The following is a 20,136-nucleotide window of genomic DNA, read 5'->3' as shown; positions in this document are numbered from 1 at the left end:
TCTAAATTAATAAATTTAAAAGCTCTTTTACCTTACCAGTCCTGAACAGGGCCCTTTGCGGGGCATGCCCCAAGAAAATCAGCTCTTTTGCCTGTAAAAAAAAACATACAATACCCCCCCCCCAACATTACAACCCACCACCCACATACCCCTAATCTAACCCAAACCCCCCTTAAATAAACCTAACACTAAGCCCCTGAAGATCTTCCTACCTTGTCTTCACCTCAACAGGTATCACCGATATGTCCTGGCATCCGGTGCTGAAGAGGTCCAAAAGAGGCTCTAAAGTCTTCCTCCTATCCGGCAAGAAGAGGACATCCGGACCGGCAAACATCTTCATCCAAGCGGCAACTTCGATCTTCTTCCATCCGGTGCGGAGCGGGTCCATGTTGAAGCATCCGACGCGGATCCATCCTCTTCTTCCGGCGTCTCCCGACGAATGACGGTTCCTTTAAGGGACGTCATCCAAGATGGCGTCCCTCGAATTCCGATTGGCTGATAGGATTCTATCAGCCAATCGGAATTAAGGTAGTAATATTCTGATTGACTGATGGAATCAGCCAATCAGAATCAAGTTCAATCCGATTGGCTGATCCAATCAGCCAATCAGATTGAGCTCGCATTCTATTGGCTGATCGGAACAGCCAATAGAATGCGAGCTCAATCTGATTGGCTGATTGGATCAGCCAATCGGATTGAACTTGATTCTGATTGGCTGATTCCATCAGCCAATCAGAATATTCCTACCTTAATTCCGATTGGCTGATAGAATCCTATCAGCCAATCGGAATTCGAGGGACGCCATCTTGGATGACGTCCCTTAAAGGAACCGTCATTCGTCGGGAGACGCCGGAAGAAGAGGATGGATCCGCGTCGGATGCTTCAACATGGACCCGCTCCGCACCGGATGGAAGAAGATCGAAGTTGCCGCTTGGATGAAGATGTTTGCCGGTCCGGATGTCCTCTTCTTGCCGGATAGGAGGAAGACTTTGGAGCCTCTTCTGGACCTCTTCAGCCCCGGTTGCCAGGACAGATCGGTGATACCTGTTGAGGTGAAGACAAGGTAGGAAGATCTTCAGGGGCTTAGTGTTAGGTTTATTTAAGGGGGGGTTGGGTTAGATTAGGGGTATGTGGGTGGTGGGTTGTAATGTTGGGGGGGGGTATTGTATGTTTTTTTTTACAGGCAAAAGAGCTGATTTTCTTGGGGCATGCCCCGCAAAGGGCCCTGTTCAGGGCTGATAAGGTAAAAGAGCTTTTAAATTTATTAATTTAGAATAGGGTAGGGATTTTTTTTATTTTGGGGGTCTTTGTTATTTTATTAGGGGGCTTAGAGTAGGTGTAATTAGTTTAAAATTGTTGTAATATTTTTCTTATGTTTGTAAATATTTTTTTATTTTTTGTAACTTAGTTCTTTTTTATTTTTTGTACTTTAGTTAGTTTATGTAATTGTAGTTATTTGTAGAAATTGTATTTAATTTATTTATTGATAGTGTAGTGTTAGGTTTTATTGTAGGTAATTGTAGGTATTTTATTTAATTAATTTATTGATAGGGTAGTGTTAGGTTTAATTATAACTTAGGTTAGGACTTATTTTACAGGTAATTTTGTAATTATTTTAACTAGGTAACTATTAAATAGTTCTTAACTATTTAATAGCTATTGTACCTGGTTAAAATAATTACAAAGTTGCCTGTAAAATAAATATTAATCCTAAAATAGCTACAATGTAATTATAATTTATATTGTAGCTATATTAGGATTTATTTTACAGGTAAGTATTTAGCTTTAAATAGGAATAATTTAGTTAATAAGAGTTAATTAATTTTGTTAGATGTAAATTATATTTAAGTTAGGGGGGTGTTAGTGTTAGGGTTAGACTTAGCTTTAGGGGTTAATCCATTTATTATAGTAGCGATGAGCTCCGGTCGTCAGATTAGGGGTTAATAATTGAAGTTAGGTGTCGGCGATGTTAGGGAGGGCAGATTAGGGGTTAATACTATTTATGATAGGGTTAGTGAGGCGGATTAGGGGTTAATAACTTTATTATAGTAGCGCTCAGGTCCGCTCGGCAGATTAGGGGTTAATAAGTGTAGGCAGGTGTCGGCGACGTTGAGGGGGGCAGATTAGGGGTTAATAAATATAATATAGGGGTCGGCGGTGTTAGGGGCAGCAGATTAGGGGTACATAAGGATAACGTAGGTGGCGGCGCTTTGCGGTCGGCAGATTAGGGGTTAATTATTGTAAGTAGCTGGCGGCGACGTTGTGGGGGGCAGGTTAGGGGTTAATAAATATAATATAGGGGTCGGCGGTGTTAGGGGCAGCAGATTAGGGGTACATAGGGATAATGTAAGTTGCGGCGGTTTACGGAGCGGAAGATTAGGGGTTAATAATATAATGCAGGGGTCAGCGATAGCGGGGGCAGCAGATTAGGGGTTAATAAGTGTAAGGGTAGGGGTGTTTAGACTCGGGGTACATGTTAGAGTGTTAGGTGTAGACTTAGGAAGTGTTTCCCCATAGGAAACAATGGGGCTGCGTTAGGAGCTGAACGCTGCTTTTTTGCAGGTGTTAGGTTTTTTTTCAGCTCAAACAGCCCCATTGTTTCCTATGGGAGAATCGTGCACGAGCACGTTTATGAGGCTGGCCGCGTCCGTAAGCAACTCTGGTATCGAGAGTTGCATTTGCGGTAAAAATGCTCTACGCTCCTTTTTTGGAGCCTAACGCAGCATTTTTTTGGACTCTCGATACCAGAGTTAATTTTATGGTGCGGCCAGAAAAAAGCCTGCGTAGCGTTAACAGCCCATCTACCGCCAAACTCCAAATCTAGGCCTTAGTGTTTTTTATTTTGTGTAACTTAGTTGTTATTTTTTTGTAATTTAGTCATTTTTAATAGTAGATTTAAATAACTTGAGTAGGGTTAGGTTTTTAAATATGTAATATAGTTAATTTTATTGTTAGTTTAATGTAATTTTAGTATAATAGTTAGGGTAGGTTAATTAATATTTTAATATAGTTTAATGTAATTTTAGTATAATAGTTAGGGTAGTTTAATATAGTTTAATTTCATTCTAAAGGTAAGTTTTAATCTATTATAAGATAGGGATGAGTTAATATTTAATGTAAAGTTAGCGGGTTGTTAGGTTTAGGTGTTAATAGTTTAATTTAGTTTATGGCGATGTGGGGGGCTGGTGGTTTAGGGGTTAATAGGTTTAGTAAGTGGTAGTGATGTGGGATGCCAGGGGTTTAGGGGTTAATACATTTATTTAGTTGCGGAGGGGGATAGGGGTTTATAACTTTATGAGAGTTGTGGTAGTCTCCGGGAGCAGCGGGATAGGGGTTAATAACTTTATTAGGGTTGCGGTGGGCTCCGGGAGCAACGGAATAGGGGTTAATAACTATATTAGAGATGCGGTGGGCTCCAGGAGCAGCGGGATGGAGGTTAATAACTTTATTTAGTTGCGGCGGGGTCCCGGAGCGGTGGGATAGGGTTAAACATTTTAGTATAGTGGCGGTGTTTAGTGTCAGGGTATAAATAAAGTTGGGAAAAAGCCGAATAGCAGCGAGATCGATGACTGTTAGTTAACAACAGTCCGCTGCTCATCCCCCGGTACTTGGTGCACAGCTTTTTGATAGCTTTTTTTTAAATAAGGAGAGCATATTCAGGTCCGCGGCGGCGATGTTAGGCAAGCGTATTGGTGCCGGCGAATGCAGCATAGTTGAAGGCTTGATAATTCGGCCTCTGAGTCTCAATCTCCACCTCAGCTGTAGGATATTCACGTTTATCTCCATGAACACAGATAATTCCCATTTTTTCCACAATCTAATACTGTACCAGGTACTATAGACTTAGCCAGTAGTGTGACCATACTTCCTGAATTAAGCACAGCCCTAGACACTTTGCCATTAACCTTCATAGTACACCAATGGGAATCATTATTAACATAGTTGTTGTAATTAGACAATAGTGAATGTGCAACATTACAGTGCATAAGTTCATCTTTATCACAGTCTCTGGCAATATGACCAACCTCATTACATTTAAAACATTTTACATGTTGGTTTATTTTAAATGTTCCCTTAATTCCTGGGAAAATGTCTCTGGTGTTTTGCATATACACTTGCTGCTCCCCTATCCCCTTTATCCTCTGAACAGTCTTACCAGTTCTTCTAGATTTCTAGGACTTGGGATTGTGGGACTGATCCGCTGAAGACTGTTGCAAAGCTTCTCCTGAAGCTATAAATCTTTAAACCAACACAATAAACTGGTCCGCTGTTTGAGGATCACCTTGATTAACCCACCGCTGCAGGGAAGCAGGTAATGCATACTGAAACTGGTCCATCACCAGTAGTTCCACTATTTTGGTAGCCGAATTGACCTAGTTGCAGCCACTTCCTGGCAAGGTGTATAAGGTCAAACATCTGGGATCTTGCAGCATTATGAGATGAAAACATCCAGGAATAAAATCTTTGTGCACAGACTGCCAAAGTCACCCCCAGGCTTGCAAGGATTTCCGCTTTCAATTTCTCATAATCACTGGCTTGTGCTAGCTCTAAATCATAGTAGGCCTTCTGAGGTTCACCACTAAGAAATGAGGCAAGTATACTAGCCCACTCAGCTGCCGGCCATTTTTCTCTTTCTGCTGTGCGTTCAAATACCAAAATATACGCCTCAACATCATCAGCTGCTGTCATTTTTTTGAAGATAATGACTAGCTCTTCAGTTTTTCTGATATGGCTTGAACCTCTCATTGCAGAGTTGGTGTAGCACTTTGTTGCTCTTCCAGGGTCTTCCTGAATGTCTCAGCTTGCACAGCGGCTATCTGTTGTATCAACATTTCAGTGTTCTTCCTCTGTGATTTAGCCAGCTGCATAGCACTATCTGACTGGGCCAAGACCAACTGTTGCAGTGCTGCACTATTTTCAGCATCTTTTCTGTTAGTCTCCTGCTGTATAGCGTTAGAAAGGATCAAAGCTTTAATGACTTCCTCCATGTTGCTTGCAGATTATAATGCCCACAGACATACAATGTGGTTACCTGGTTTCTCCACCAAGTGTAACAGGAACACTTTTAACCACAGGACAGTCCACTGTAGTTTAAAAGGCTTTTATTTTTCACAGCAACAACAAACAGGCAGTTCAGTTTCAAAAACAGGGTAATCCTTCCTCTGCAGGAATGTAAAGTACTTTTAGTAAGTAGCAGTACTTATAATCATGTACCAGCACTTCACAGCATTTCACAGTGCTTTGCAAGCATAATGTCCTTTTTAGTAGTTCACAGAAACAAAGGTCTTTTAACACACACACCAGCTCCTCTAGCTGGGTAACTCTCTCTCTCATAGGCATCAGCCAGGCTCCTATTTAAACTCTCACAACTTCTAATTAAGCACACCTGTGGTTAGCTGCTTAATCAAAAGCCTGGACTGAACAGCTTCACAGCTGCCTGGGATAATGGCCCACCCTTCTCCCAATTATCCCAACCCTAGGGACCCAGAACACAGTTTACCAACTGCACAATCAAATACACACACTCTCTCCCTGGGGTTTTTAACTGAAAGGAGAAATAACATGTATAATACTTGGTCTTACATAGCCTCCATTTATAACAAGGCCTTGTTTTCTGTCACATATCCTCCCCCCAGCTCATACCCAAAGGGTTGAGTGACCATAGACATTAAAGAATGTACCAGAGACAAATCATCAGCATTTCCCTGCAAAAGACCAGCCCTGTGCTTGACAGTAAAACTGAAGGGTTGCAATCTAAGAAACCACCTAGTAGCCCTTGTATTTGTTTCCTTATTCTGGCTCATCCATGTGAGAGGAGCATGATCTGTTAATTTTAATTTTCTTCCCAACATATAGTACCTAAGGGTCTTTAAAGCCCACTTAATCGCAAGGCATTCTTTCTCCACTATAGAATAGTTATTTTCCTGTGGGATAAGTTTTCTGCTAAGGAAAAGGACAGGATGCTCTTATCCCTGACACTCCTGCAAGATAACTGCTCCTAAACCAACATCAGAGGCATCTGTCTATACAATAAAATCTTTAGAGAATTGGGGGTTACCAAAACTGGATGGGCACAAAGGGCATATTTTAAATGCTTAAAAGCTTGTTCTGCTTCTGTGGACCATTTTATCATAATTGGGGCCCTTGCTTTTGTGAGATCTGTCAAGGGTGCCGCCATTGTAGCGAAATGCGGGATTAACCTTCTATAATAACTAGTTATGCCAATAAAAGCTCTCACTTGTTTTTTTAATTAGAGACTGGGGCCAGTTCTGTATGGCCTCTATTTTGTTGTCTGAGGTTTATCTAATCCTCTACCAATAGTATAACCCAAGTACTTAGCTTTCTGTAAACCAACAGTACATTTTGCAGGATTGGCAGTTAACCCAGCAGATCGTATTGCATCACGTACTGCTTGAACTTTTGTAAAATAGGATTCCCAATCTGTACTATAAATTATAACATCATCCAAATATGATGCTGCATAATGAGCATGGGGTTTCAGAATTCTATCCATCATTCTATGGAATGTTGCTGGGGCCCCATGTAAACCAAATGCCAATACCATATACTGGAATAAGCCCTCTGGGGTTGAAAAAGCTGTCTTTTCCTTCACTTGATTAGTGAGAGGCATTTAAAAACAGGGTAATCCTTCCTCTGCAGGAATGTAAAGTTCTTTTAGTAAGTAGCAGTACTTACAATAACGTCCCAGCATTTCACAGTGCTTTGCAAGAAAAATATAATTTTTAGTAGTTCACAGAAACAAAGGTCTTTTAACACACACACCAGCTCTAGCTGGTTAACTCTCTCTCATAGGTATCATTCAGGCTCCTATTTAAACTCTCACAGTTTCTAATTAAACACACCTGTGATTAGCCGCTTATTAAAAAGCCTGGACTGGACAGCTTCACAGATGTCTGGGATAATGGCCCACCCTTCTCCCAATTATCCCAACCCCAGGGACCCAGAACACAGTTTACCAACGGCACAATCAAATACACATACTCTCTTCCTGGGGTTTTTAATTGAAAGGAGAAATACCATGTAAAATACTTGGTCTTACATATCCTCCATTTATAACCCGCTGTTTGTACCTCAATAAATTTCTTCTTTTGAATCCTGGGTGCTGTGGAACTTCATTATATTGACATATGAGAGAGGATTGCAGTCCCCTCTGTACCACCGGTCACCAGGGAACCCTATTAAGGGTACAAGGAAACTAAGGTGCTGTTTGAGCATTGTTTGTTGCTCCATTTATAACAAGGCCTTGCTTTCTGTCACTATATATATATATATATATATATATATATATATATATATATATAATATATAATCATAGACTATGATTACGGTGTTGTAACACCGAAACCGGTCAGACTTTTTTTGCTTGGCCTTTTTGACACACATTGCCACCTCCTGTGTGCCTTTTTAGTTTTTGTATAATAAAGTTTGCTGCTTTTATTTCCAATATTAAGGCTCTATAGATTTCTTTTTTTTTTCATTGACTACACAGAGGAACCGCTCCTACATAGAGCCTTATTCACACTTTCCAGCCGCTTCCCTAACAGCTGAGTGATTTGGATGCCGGGTGGTGGTGACGTCAGTTCTTTGTATTCAGCATGATAATGATTGGCTTCCTGAGACCCACGTAACCGGAACAGAACTTGGAGAAACAGGCATACATAGCCGCTGGAGTTTGTTTGGTAGAAACAACTTCTTTCCTGTCCTTTCCCGGCAAGAACTTTGTGACAAAGACAACACAAAAGAATGGGTGAGTGAATACCCTTATTTGCTCAGTAGTTTGACTCTGTTGCCCAGGCTGCGTTCTGATACGCTATTACCAGAGGAGCTGGCGGTCAGACAGAAGCAGCCAGGTAATGTATATGTGAATTCTATGATCTATTACTGATACATTGATATATGAATATGCCTGTGTTCTATAAATCCTACTACTGAAGAGTATATTGGACTGTGATCATATTACCACTGAGAACTGTGCAGAGAGTGTTTGGACTGTCTAATAGTCACCAAAAATTAACCACTAGCGGCATATATTGTCCACTTTTCCTTGCTCGTCCATTTATTAATGTGTGTAATTGTTTGGTGCTTTTTTTCCACAGGTATTGAGGTATTGAGTGTTATTATTTGGCACTATTTAAGAGTGAGATGTACACTGCTTTGTTGTTCTGAAGAAGGGAAGAAAACATCCCCAAAACGTCAATTAAATGTATCTTTTGTTGAAAAATCCTGAGACTTCACTGTTGGTTTGTTTGAGATATATATATATATATATATATATATATATATATATATATATATATATATATATAAATCAATGTGCCAGCATTACAAGTATAAATATATGAGAGTCTATTCAAAAAATTTACAGCTAGATTTCGAGTTCTGCGGCCAAAGGGGTGCGTTAGCTATGCATGCTATTTTTTTTTTAAATACGCTGGTATTTAGAGTTCACAGAAGGGCTGCATAGAGCATAATTTACTGCCACTGCAACTCTCAATACGAGTGGTGCTTACGGACTAGGCCAGCTTCAAAAACGTGCTTGTGCATGATTTCCCCATAGGAAACAATGGGGCCGTTTGAGCTGAAATAAAACCTAACACCTGCAAAAAGCAGAGTTCAGCTCCTAACGCAGCCCCATTGTTTCCTATGGGGAAACACTCCCTAAGTCTGCACCTAACACCCTAACATGTACCCCGAGTCTAAACACCACTAACCTTACACTTATTAACCCCTAATCTGCCGCCCCCGCTATCGCTGATACCTGCATATTATTATTAACCCCTAATCTGCCGCTCCGTACACCGCCGCAACCTACGTTATCCCTATCAACCCCTAATCTGCTGCCCCTAACATCGCCGACCCCTATATTATATTTATTACCCCCTAATCCCCCCCCCAACGTCACTGCTACCTACCTACAATTATTAACCCCTAATCTGCCGACCGGACCTCACCACTACTCTAATAAATGTATTAACCCCTAAAGCTAAGTCTAACCCTAACCCTAACACCCCCCTAAGTTAAATATAATTTTTATCTAACGAAATAAAATAAATCTTATTAAATAAATTTTTCCTATTTAAAGCTAAATACTTACCTGTAAAATAAACCCTAATATAGCTACAATATAAATAATAATTATATTGTAGCTATTTTAGGATTTATATTTATTTTATAGGAAACTTTGTATTTATTTTAACCAGGTACAATAGCTATTAAATAGTTAATAATTATTTAATAGTTACCTAGTTAAAATAATTACAAAATTACCTGTAAAATAAATCCTAACCTAAGTTACAATTAAACCTAACACTACACTATCAATAACAATAAATAAATTAAATACAAATACCTACAAATAAATACAAATAAATACACTAACTAAAGTACAAAAAATAAAAAAAGAACTAAGTTACAAAAAATAAAAAAATAATTTACAAACATTATAAAAATATTACAACAATTTTAAGCTAATTACACCTACTCTAAGCCCCCTAATAAAATAACAAAGCCCCCCAAAATAAAAAAATGCCCTACAAAAGGCCTTAAAAGGGCCTTTTGCGGGGCATGCCCCAAAGAATTCTGCTCTTTTGCCTGTAAAAAAAACATACAATACCCCCCCAACGTTACAACCCACCACCCACATACCCCTAATCTAACCCAAACCCCCCCTTAAATATACCTAACACTAAGCCCCTGAAGATCTTCCTACCTTATCTTCACCACGCCGGGTATCACCGATCCGTCCAGAAGAGGGTCTGAAGTCTTCCTCCTATACGGGCGATGTCTTCATCCAAGCGGGGTCTAAAGAGGTCCATCATTCGGCTCAAGAGGTCCATCATCCAGCTGAAGTCTTCATCCAAACGGGGGCTGAAGAGGTCCATTATCCGGCTGAAGTCTTCTATCAAGCGGCATCTTCAATCTTCTTTCTTCCAGCTCCATCTTCATCCCTCCGACACGGAACATCCTTCCTCCACAACGAACTCCCGACGAATGAAGGTTCCTTTAAGAGACATCATCCAAGATGGCGTCCCTCCAATTCCGATTGGCTGATAGGATTCTATCAGCCAATCGGAATTAAGGTAGGAAAATTCTGATTGGCTGATTGAATCAGCCAATCAGATTCAAGTTCAATCCGATTGGCTGATTGGATCAGCCAATCAGATTGAGCTTGCATTCTATTGGCTGATCGGCACAGCCAATAGAATTCAAGCTCAATCTGATTGGCTGATTGGACATGATCTGTAATGCTTTGGTCAGTTCTTACCACTCATTGATGTAAAGGCCCTTAAGTGACAAGCACGCCTTTGGTGGTATCGATATAACGATAAAACAAAACTTTATGCAGAGGTAAAGTCAGTGGTGCTCAGCTGCAGACACCACTGACATTCAGCTACGCGCGTTTCACCTGTACTTCATACAGGCTTCTTCCGGCTGTGTATGATTGGAGTGTTACCTCCATAGATTTTAAGCATCATACTCCACCTTCTTTTTCCTCCTACTAGGATTGTAGAGCCCCCAGTGAAATATATTAACATGTTGCTTATTCACAATGTTGCTAAATTCAATAGATTTATACAGAATTAGACAGTAACAATCCTAAATTACAATATAATATATTTTTGTTATTATTTTAGAATTTAGATTGTGCGCTTCGAAGCATAAAGGACTACTTATTATTTGCTGTAGAGATTTGTGAAGAATCAAATTTTGAAATACACTCTATTTACATTTGAGATATGTTTTATTTGATACTATTCATTTATGATAAGTATTAATCTCCCAAAAACTAACCAAAGTTAATTTCCTCATTTAGACCTGAGGGTTTTTTTGTGTTGAATATCCACTTACTCTAACTACATAGAAGAATTTGATCTAGATTCCCTCCTCTGCCTTTTAGGTCAAAAAGTTCCAGACCTCCTAATCGTAAAATATTTTTTTTGCTTGCATGATGCTCCATGAAGTGCCTAGCAACGTTTTCCATTTTTAATGCACTTATTTTTTATATCACGTTTATGCTCTTTTATGCTCTCTTTGAGCTCTCTGTATGTTTTCCCAATGTAATACATGGGACAATTGCATGATTCAATGGGGCCTATCTATCAAGCTCTGAATGGAGCTTGATGGCCCATGTTTCTGGCGAGCCCGCAGGCTCGCCAGAAACACCAGTTATGAAGCAGCGGTCTAAAGACCGCTGCTCCATAACCCTGTCCGCCTGCTCTAAACAGGCAGACAGACATCGCTAGAATTCGACCCGATCGAGTACGATCAGGTTGATTGACACCCCTTGCTGGCGGCCGATTGGCCGAGAGTCTGCAGGGGGCGGCATAGCACCAGTAGCTCACAAGAGCTGCTGGTGCAATGCTGAATACGGAGAGCGTATTGCTCTCCGCATTCAGCTATGTCTGTCGGACCTGATCCGCACTGTCGGATCAGGTCCGACAGACATATGATAAATAGGCCTCCATATATACTACACCCTCACTTTTACAAGTAATGTTTCCCTTTACTGTATGAAATGAGCCAAATTTGTCACAGAAAGTTTTCCCTGTTAGCATATTGTTGCACACTGAGCAACGTGTACATTTAAAATTTCCACCTTTATTTCTATTACTTAACCAATTTCTGACGGATATTGTTTTAAGATGACTATGAACTAGCATATCTTTCAAATTTGTGCTCTTTTAGGTGTCATTAAAGGAGTATTTCCAACAAATTTGGCTATAGATTTATCAATCAATAAAACATGCCAATGTTTGTTCAGGATTGCACGAATGTCTTGCTATTTATTATTGTATGTACCTATAAATCTTATTAAAGAACCATCTTCAGATTTTACAGATTTTAGTAGTACTTCTATGTCTTTATTTTTCATTTTATCAAAGGCATTTTTTAGACATTGTTGATAATACCCTCTTTCCTTTAATCTATTTTTCAAGCTATTTGCTTCTGTCTTAAATTGATTGAAATCTGTACAGTTCCTTCTATGCCTCAAATATTGGCCAAATGGAATATTTTGAATACATTTTCTTGGATGATGACTATCAAAAGATAGTAATTCATTTCCTGCAGTATCCTTACGATATGTGACCATTTTTAATTCATTATTTACATCCATGATTCGCAAATCCAAGAATGTAATTTCCTCTGTATTGTAGTTGTAAGTGAATTTCAAATTTTAATCATTATTATTTAGTCGATGCATAAATTCAATTAGTTTCATCTCAGTGTCCTCCCAGAGGAGGAACACATCATCGATAAATCTCAACCATAAAGCAATTGATGTATTAAATATCTCATCACAATTCAAAATCCAGTCATGCTCCCACTTTCCCAGGTAGAGGCAAGCAAATGTTGGGGCACAACAAGTCTACGATCCTAGTAGGAGGAAAAAGAATGTGGAGTATCCTGTTTAAAATCTATGGAGGTAATATTCCAATAATACACAGCCGGAAGAAGCCTGTATGAAGCATGGGTGAAACGCGTGTAGCTGAATGCCGGTGGTGTCTGAAGCTAAGCACCACTGACTTTGCCTCTGCGTAAAGTTTTGTTGTATCGTTATATCGATACCACCAAATGCGTGCTTGTCACTTAAGGGCCTTTACATCAATGAGTGGTAAGAACTGACCAAAGCATTACAGATCATGTCTGCTCCGGAAACCGAGAAAACTTCTCTTGGATGGAAGAAATACACAGCTGATCTATGGCCACTCGACAACCGGTAAATTGAAGCTTGACTCGTGCTGCAATGTTTGAATAATCTCCTATCACTACAGTCACACTGTGATCCATCAGGTGCTACTTTCAGGTGATTTATAAGGAGTGTTCGAGAGCATACAAGTGAGAAGTTATTTGTGCAGAATTAACCTGTTTGTAAGATATTTACAACATAGTGCTGTGCCTGCATGAACTCTCCAATTTCTAATGTGGATTACAAATATACGTCAGTTTGGGATGTTTTCTTTCTTATAATGGATCCGGATAACAGACTTCTTTAAAGGACTGATTACAGAGTATCTGTATACAAGGGTTGATATACTTGTATGCAGTTTTTTGATGTGATGTTGCTATAAATCAAATACATTATTCTGTTATTAATGTACTACCTTGCTTGTTTTTCTCTTTTTTCACCTATGGCAAAGTTAATAATTTATGAGTTATAGTCTGCTGCTTAAACATAGGGGTCCTTTTTCTCTTTATAGTTTATATATATATATATATATATATACAGTATATATATATATATATATATATATATATATATATATATATATATATATATATATATATATATATATATATATATATATATATATAAATCTAACTATAAGTAAACCTAATCCTGCATCCCCCCATTTTCAGCCAATCATATACAAAATTCTGACACCTCTCTTTCTAGAACAAACCTGTGTATACATCACACTCCAATTAAGATTGATTAAAATAATATTTATTAGGGCAATAAAAAAAAACAATTCAACTGAGCCTATATCAGGGATCCCTGTATAAATGTTACCAGTAAGAATATTGCATTTTGATACTACATACTAGCCATGTGATGCAGCACACATAGCCAGCAAAATTGTTAAAGTTCCATTTGGGATGGTGTACATTGTATCCACAATATGTTGCAAACTGTAACAGTACAGGGTTGAATAAGTCTCTCTTCATATTAACAGGGGTTTGACCATTAAAATCACCAAAGCATGTAAACAGATCAGGGGTCCTCCCAGAGACAGAGCTCACCAGACCACAAGATCTCCCACAGGGACTCACCAGCTCTGAATTGGTTGTTAGGTATACAGATTTCATTACCCCCAGGGTATTCCTGCTGCTTATTACCAAGACCGGTGTTTCTTGTTTCAGGAAATACATGGTGCTAATTCATGCTGTGAAAATACTCATCTGTATACAGTCAAAAGTAAGAAATGTCCCTTCAATCAAAGAGTAGATAATTTGGTATCAGTGAACAGAAATTGCACACACTATTAGTTACTCATAGTGTGTCTTTTCAGCTTCCAGCTACACGTTTCACCCCACAGCTGATCGCTCTCAGGGCTTCATCAGGGATGACAAGTTGATGTCTGAATCATCCATTTGCCTTCATTTATACATGTCATGGGTGTATTAACTCTTGCTTGCCCTAAATATTACACCACAATCTTAACCGTTTAAATACAGTCTCAGTGCTTGAGAATGGCTACCCCCAGTTTAAATAATATTTAGAAAAGCTTAACATTATTTCCTATAAGCTTCACCTTATAGGCAGCACTAAAAGCAACAGCAAACTTTTGCAAAAAGGGCTTGTCAATACATTTCAGCATACATGCATTATCTATGCTCTTATGCTCTTGTATATTTACAGGGAACACACAGTTCCTAGAGACCGCAATGTAAAGGTACTTTTCAGTGCTGTTTTTTTTTCTAACACCTGTCAACTTTTAACCCCTTAAACTGCCTAATGCTCCTCTATTTTGGGGGCAATTGGGGCACTTTTAGAAAATTAACCAGAGATCTGATCTCTGTTTAATTTTCTGAACGCAAATTGCTACCGTGAGCTTGTGGTAGCAATAACCAGCCACTTGTAATGGCTGGTTATTTATAGCTTGTCTGCCAATGCCCATTTGCGGGTGTGCAATAAATGAGCTCTCCACTTATAATCTAGACCTTAATCGGACCATAAGCTTAGATTACATCATAAAACTCTGATTTAGACCCATGGTTTATGACAAACAGGCATATATCTGACCTGGGCACTATGCTTAATTGCAAATACCTTTTGAACATCTAGATGTTTCTTTCCAACCAACTTAGAGGATTTTTATTAGTTTGGCTTAGTTTACTTTTTTAAGATTGCTGACATTTTTTATCTTTTAATATTAATAGTTTTTATGGCTGTAATTGTTTCACCATAGCATTTCATCATAGGAGCATTTGGCCATAGATTCAAACCACTTAAATGTTAATACATGTTGATACATATGAACAGAATGTATTTTCACTCCATCAATGCACAGTTTCTCTGTGATGCTCAGATACATGCTGTAATATATATATATACTTAGAAATCCAGTAATATTTCCGAGATTTTAATTGAGACAGCTCCTACATGTAACATATTTTTTATAGTACATGTGCAGCTTAAATAACCAGTCAACATTGATGGATTTCATCATAACTATGTAACATTTTGATACTTATATGTTAAAACATCCATTGTATATTCTGGCAGAATGAGGGTTTTAAACGTTACAAAGTTTTCCTCATCCTCTGTGGTCATGTGGATGCTAATGGCCAAAGAAAACTGCATATACATACAGTATGCGCAGTTTCCCTGGAAGACGCACGAGCATTAAGTGCCGGTGACATCCCCGGAAACCCAAGACTTTGGGGGGTAGTTATCAACGTGTCTACTTTTCCTGCCTTCGCCGGCCCAATACGCCCGCCTAAGCTCGCCTCACATCGCCGCCGCAGACCTGCAAAAATTCGCCTAAGTTATCAAAAAAGCTGTCAAAAAGCCGCACACCAAGTACGGGGTGATGAGCAGCGGACTGTGATAGTTATCACTCATCCGATCTCGCTGCTCTTCGGCTTTTTTACAGCTTTCTTGCTAGCCTGTCACTAAGCACCCACACTAACTGCACTGTTCTACCCCCTATACCGGCGCCCCCGGAGCCCCCCGCAACTAAATAAAGTTAGTAACCCCCTAAACCACTGCTCCTAGACCCTGCCACAACTCTTATAAATGTATTAACCCCTAAACCACCGCTCCCGAACACCGCCGCAACCTACATTACACCTAGTAACCCCTATCCTGCCCCCCCTATACCGTCGCCCTCTATAATAAAGTTATTAACCCCTATCCTGCTGATCCCGCACCTCGCCGCAACAAAATAAATAGTTTAACCCCTAAACCGCCACTCCCTGACCCCGCCGCAACCAATATTACATTTATTAACCCCTATCCTGCCCCCCCTACACCGTCACCACCTATAATAAATTTATTAACCCCTATCCTGCCCCCCACTACACCGCTGCCACTGTAATAACATTATTAACCCCTAAACCTAAGTCTAACACTAACCCTAATACCCCCTAACTTAAATATTAATTAAATAAATCTAAATAATATTTCTATTATGAACTAAATTAATCCTATTTAAAACTAAATACTTACCTTTAAAATAAACCCTAATATAGCTACAATATAAATAATAATTATATTGTAGCTATCTTAGGATTTATTTTTATTTTACAGCAAATTTCAATTTATTTTAACTAGGTACAATAGCTATTAAATAGTTATTAACTATTTAATAGCTTACCTAGCTAAAATAAAGAGAAATTAAACTGTAAATAAAAACTAACCTAAGTTACAATTACACCTAACACTACACTATACTTTAATAAATTATTCCTATTTAAAACTAAATACTTACCTGTAAAATAAACCCTAAGATAGCTACAATATAATTAATAATTACATTGTAGCTATCTTAGGATTTATAGTAAACAAAAGGATAAGAGAGTAGTCACAGCTAAAAAATGCATGCTGTGAAAAAGAATGACAAGGCAGCACTCAAATTGCGTAAATAACAAGTGGTTTATTTGGTAAACCTACATATGCCAAAAACAATTCACAAAACCCTTAATTATACTAAAAAGGAGTAACTAGTAAACCCAGGCCTGGTTTGTACTTGATCTAACACACTACCGTAAAACTACGGTTATAACAAATGATTGTTCGAAGTATATGACTTGTTTAAACTATGCACTGTTACAAACAAACAAACAATGTGTAAAAGATGTGTGAAAGATAAACTGTTGCAACAAAATTCAAAGGAGACACAGATTAACAAATGTCCGTTTACCAGAGCACTTAGTGTGAATCACACGCTCTGCAATTGAGAAATGTTACAAAGAAGCAGTTCCAGTGTTACTGATTGGAAGACCAACTGTTATAGATTACTGAGCAAACAGTCTCACCACATTCGCGGTATGAAGTTCCAGTATTCGCTTCAACACTAGCTTTTATAATTACCACTTGATCACTCCAAACTATGCATATTTCTCATGCCGGATCCTGGTAATTCTCCAAACAAAGCGATGTGTGTTAAAGCTCCATAACGGTTTCAGTACCTCCTTGTATTCAAAAAACCGGAACTTCTATTCAAGACTGCTGCGTGCTTTTCAGTTGTCAGAACCACATCAAGGTAACTCGGTATGCTTTAGACCAGCTGCCAGGGACTTAGCACTCCACTTCAAACAGTTGCCGCTTCACAAAACGTCAGACATGACGCGTTTCGCCCCTCCCCTTAGTGGGCTGACTTTAGGGCCTCATCGGATGCTTGTTTGTGGTGAAAACACCCCTTTTATAGCACAATAGCTAATTTAAATATTTAATTGATGACAGTTTAAGCACCATATTGCAACCTCATTTTCAAAGATAAACAAAAACTTTATTGCACAAACATCATATTTGTTAAATAGTTACATGTTATGCAACATATACTTGGGTTTTTCTTTTTCATTCTGGGATGGCAAAATCGAAACTACACAATTTTTCTACCTTTGCAATTTTTTACATCTCTAAACCTTTACTTATCATTAAGGCTAAACTAATGACCATTATATACACAACCAAAAAATAATGTATGTATTGAGATACCAACAAGTTCTTTAACATTTGTCCCCTACTATGTTAACCAGGAATCAGAGGGTATAACCTCTATTCTTGGCTCACATGGATCTGGGGGTGTTGACACCCTCAGGGTTGTGAACTTATCTTCCGTCCCCCTTTCCCTCACACAAATGTCACTGCTAAGTAAAGGTTTGTCGTTCTGTCCATCGGCACATCTGGATAAATTTGAATTCATCAAAGACCTAAACTTATTTGCCAGGAAGCTGGTACTTAAAAAAGTGATGAATAGAAAAATGGGTCCGGATGTGCCTCTGGACAAAAGAGACAAACCTGCCCTGGATGACTTACTGTCACTTTTAGAGGAGCAAAATGAGGATGTTGATATCACTCAACACCCTAAAAAATCCAATTTTAGACCGACTTCCAAATACATGCCCCCACTCTCAACAGCTCCAGAGATTCAAAACTTTGTAAGATGCGTTGAAAGAGAGATTGGGGATCTACAAGGATGTGAAGTCGTTCAGGATAATTTGAGTTTAGATGAGAGAAGGTCTCTCAAAGAATTACTCAGCAGTAAGGGTCTCATTTTCAAATCATCCGATAAGGGTGGTAATTTGGTAGTCATGAATGATAATGACTATGTGACAGAAATCCAGAGGCAATTATCTAACACTACACAGTATGAATTGACAAACAGAATTGCATTTGATACATCTTGTAATGAGCTTTTGTTCATTCTCAATGATGCCTTGAGAGAAGGGCTAATAACAACCAAAGAACATGCATTCATGTTCAAAAAGTTTCCTATTGTGCCAACCTTTTACTGCATTCCCAAGCTGCATAAAAGCATGAGCAAACCGCCAGGACGACCAATTATCTCGGGCATAGGGGGGCCTATGGAAGGAGCGAGTAGATATATAGACTACTTTATGAGACCCTTCCTAAGTTCATTGCCCTCCTATGTCCAAGATACTTCAGATGTCCTTAGGAAATTAGATGGCATTGAGGTTGATGAAGACACATGGCTAGTGACCCTTGATGTCGAGTCGTTATACTCCTCGATCCCCCATAATGTGGGAATCAGAGCAACCAGATATTTTCTAGAACAAAGAGGGCATGATTTTCAAAAGCACACTGATTTTGTAATCTCTTTGTTACGACTCATTTTGAATAATAATATATTCCAATTTGATGGAAGATATTATAGACAGCTTCAAGGCACGGCCATGGGTGCCACATGTGCCCCCACATATGCCTGTCTACATCTAGGCTTATGGGAGGCACGAGAGGTTTTCTCGTGTTTTGAATCCCTGGTGGAGGCACATGTGGCACTCTGGCTCCGCTATGTGGACGATATTCTACTCCTGTGGCGGGGCAGCAAAGAGTTGTTTGAAAATTTCTTGAGTATTTTGAACTCTGACAATGGGTACAACATCTTTCTCACATGTGAAATGAGTAAAGATGAAGCAACTTTCTTAGATCTATCAATTAGGAAAGAAGGTAGACACTTAACCACTAGGGTCCATCGAAAATCAACGGCCACTAATAGCCTTTTACATGCTACTAGCCACCATCCTGAATGCCTAAAAACTGGCATTCCAGTTGGCCAATTCCTTCGGTTGAGAAGGAATTGTTCTGACTTAGAGGAGTTTGAATCACAGGCCAAAGACATGTCGTCTAGGTTCCTTGAAAGAGGATATTCTAAAAGACAGGTTAAAAGGGCCTGGACAAGGGCTAGGAACAGCACAAGAAATGATCTGCTCTATAAACAGAATGTAGTTAAAAGAAATGGTGATAAGGTACGCCTCATAACTAAATACAACGCACACTGGGGCAAACTTAGAGACATCATGAATAAATATTGGCACATGTTGACTATTGATACTGAACTAAAAGACTATGTAGGAGACTTTCCATTGTTGACAGCACGCAGAGCTGACAGTCTTAAGGATAAGCTTGTTAGAAGTGAATACACAAGAGAACCGAAAACCAATTGGTTAAGCACAAGAGGCAAATGGCAAGGCTGTAGTCCTTGTGGGCATTGTGTGTACTGCAGGTTTATACAAAAAACATGTAAATTTGAAACTTTAACAGGTAGACAATATAATATAAAACAATGGATAACCTGCAACACTACAGGTGTCATTTACCTCTTGCATTGCTCATGCCCCCTATTCTATATAGGGAAAACAAAACGTGATCTGAAAGATCGAGTCAGAGAGCATAGGGATGATATTAAGAACAAAGAGCAGGATAGCCCAGTAGCCAGACACTTTGAATTATATCATAATTCTGATTTCACTATCATGAAAGTAACTGGCATCCAGCACATAAAACAGCACCGCCGTGGGGGTGATGTTGATAATATGCTGTTGAGGAATGAATCCCGATGGATTTATCGACTAAACACTCTGGCTCCAAATGGCCTTAATGAAAAAATAGATTTCTCATGCTTTCTGTAGAACCGTCTTTAGTAG

This window comes from Bombina bombina, chromosome 4 (genome assembly GCF_027579735.1).
Source record: "Bombina bombina isolate aBomBom1 chromosome 4, aBomBom1.pri, whole genome shotgun sequence".
Classification (NCBI taxonomy): domain Eukaryota; kingdom Metazoa; phylum Chordata; class Amphibia; order Anura; family Bombinatoridae; genus Bombina; species Bombina bombina.
Note: the sequence above shows the minus strand (reverse complement) of the source record.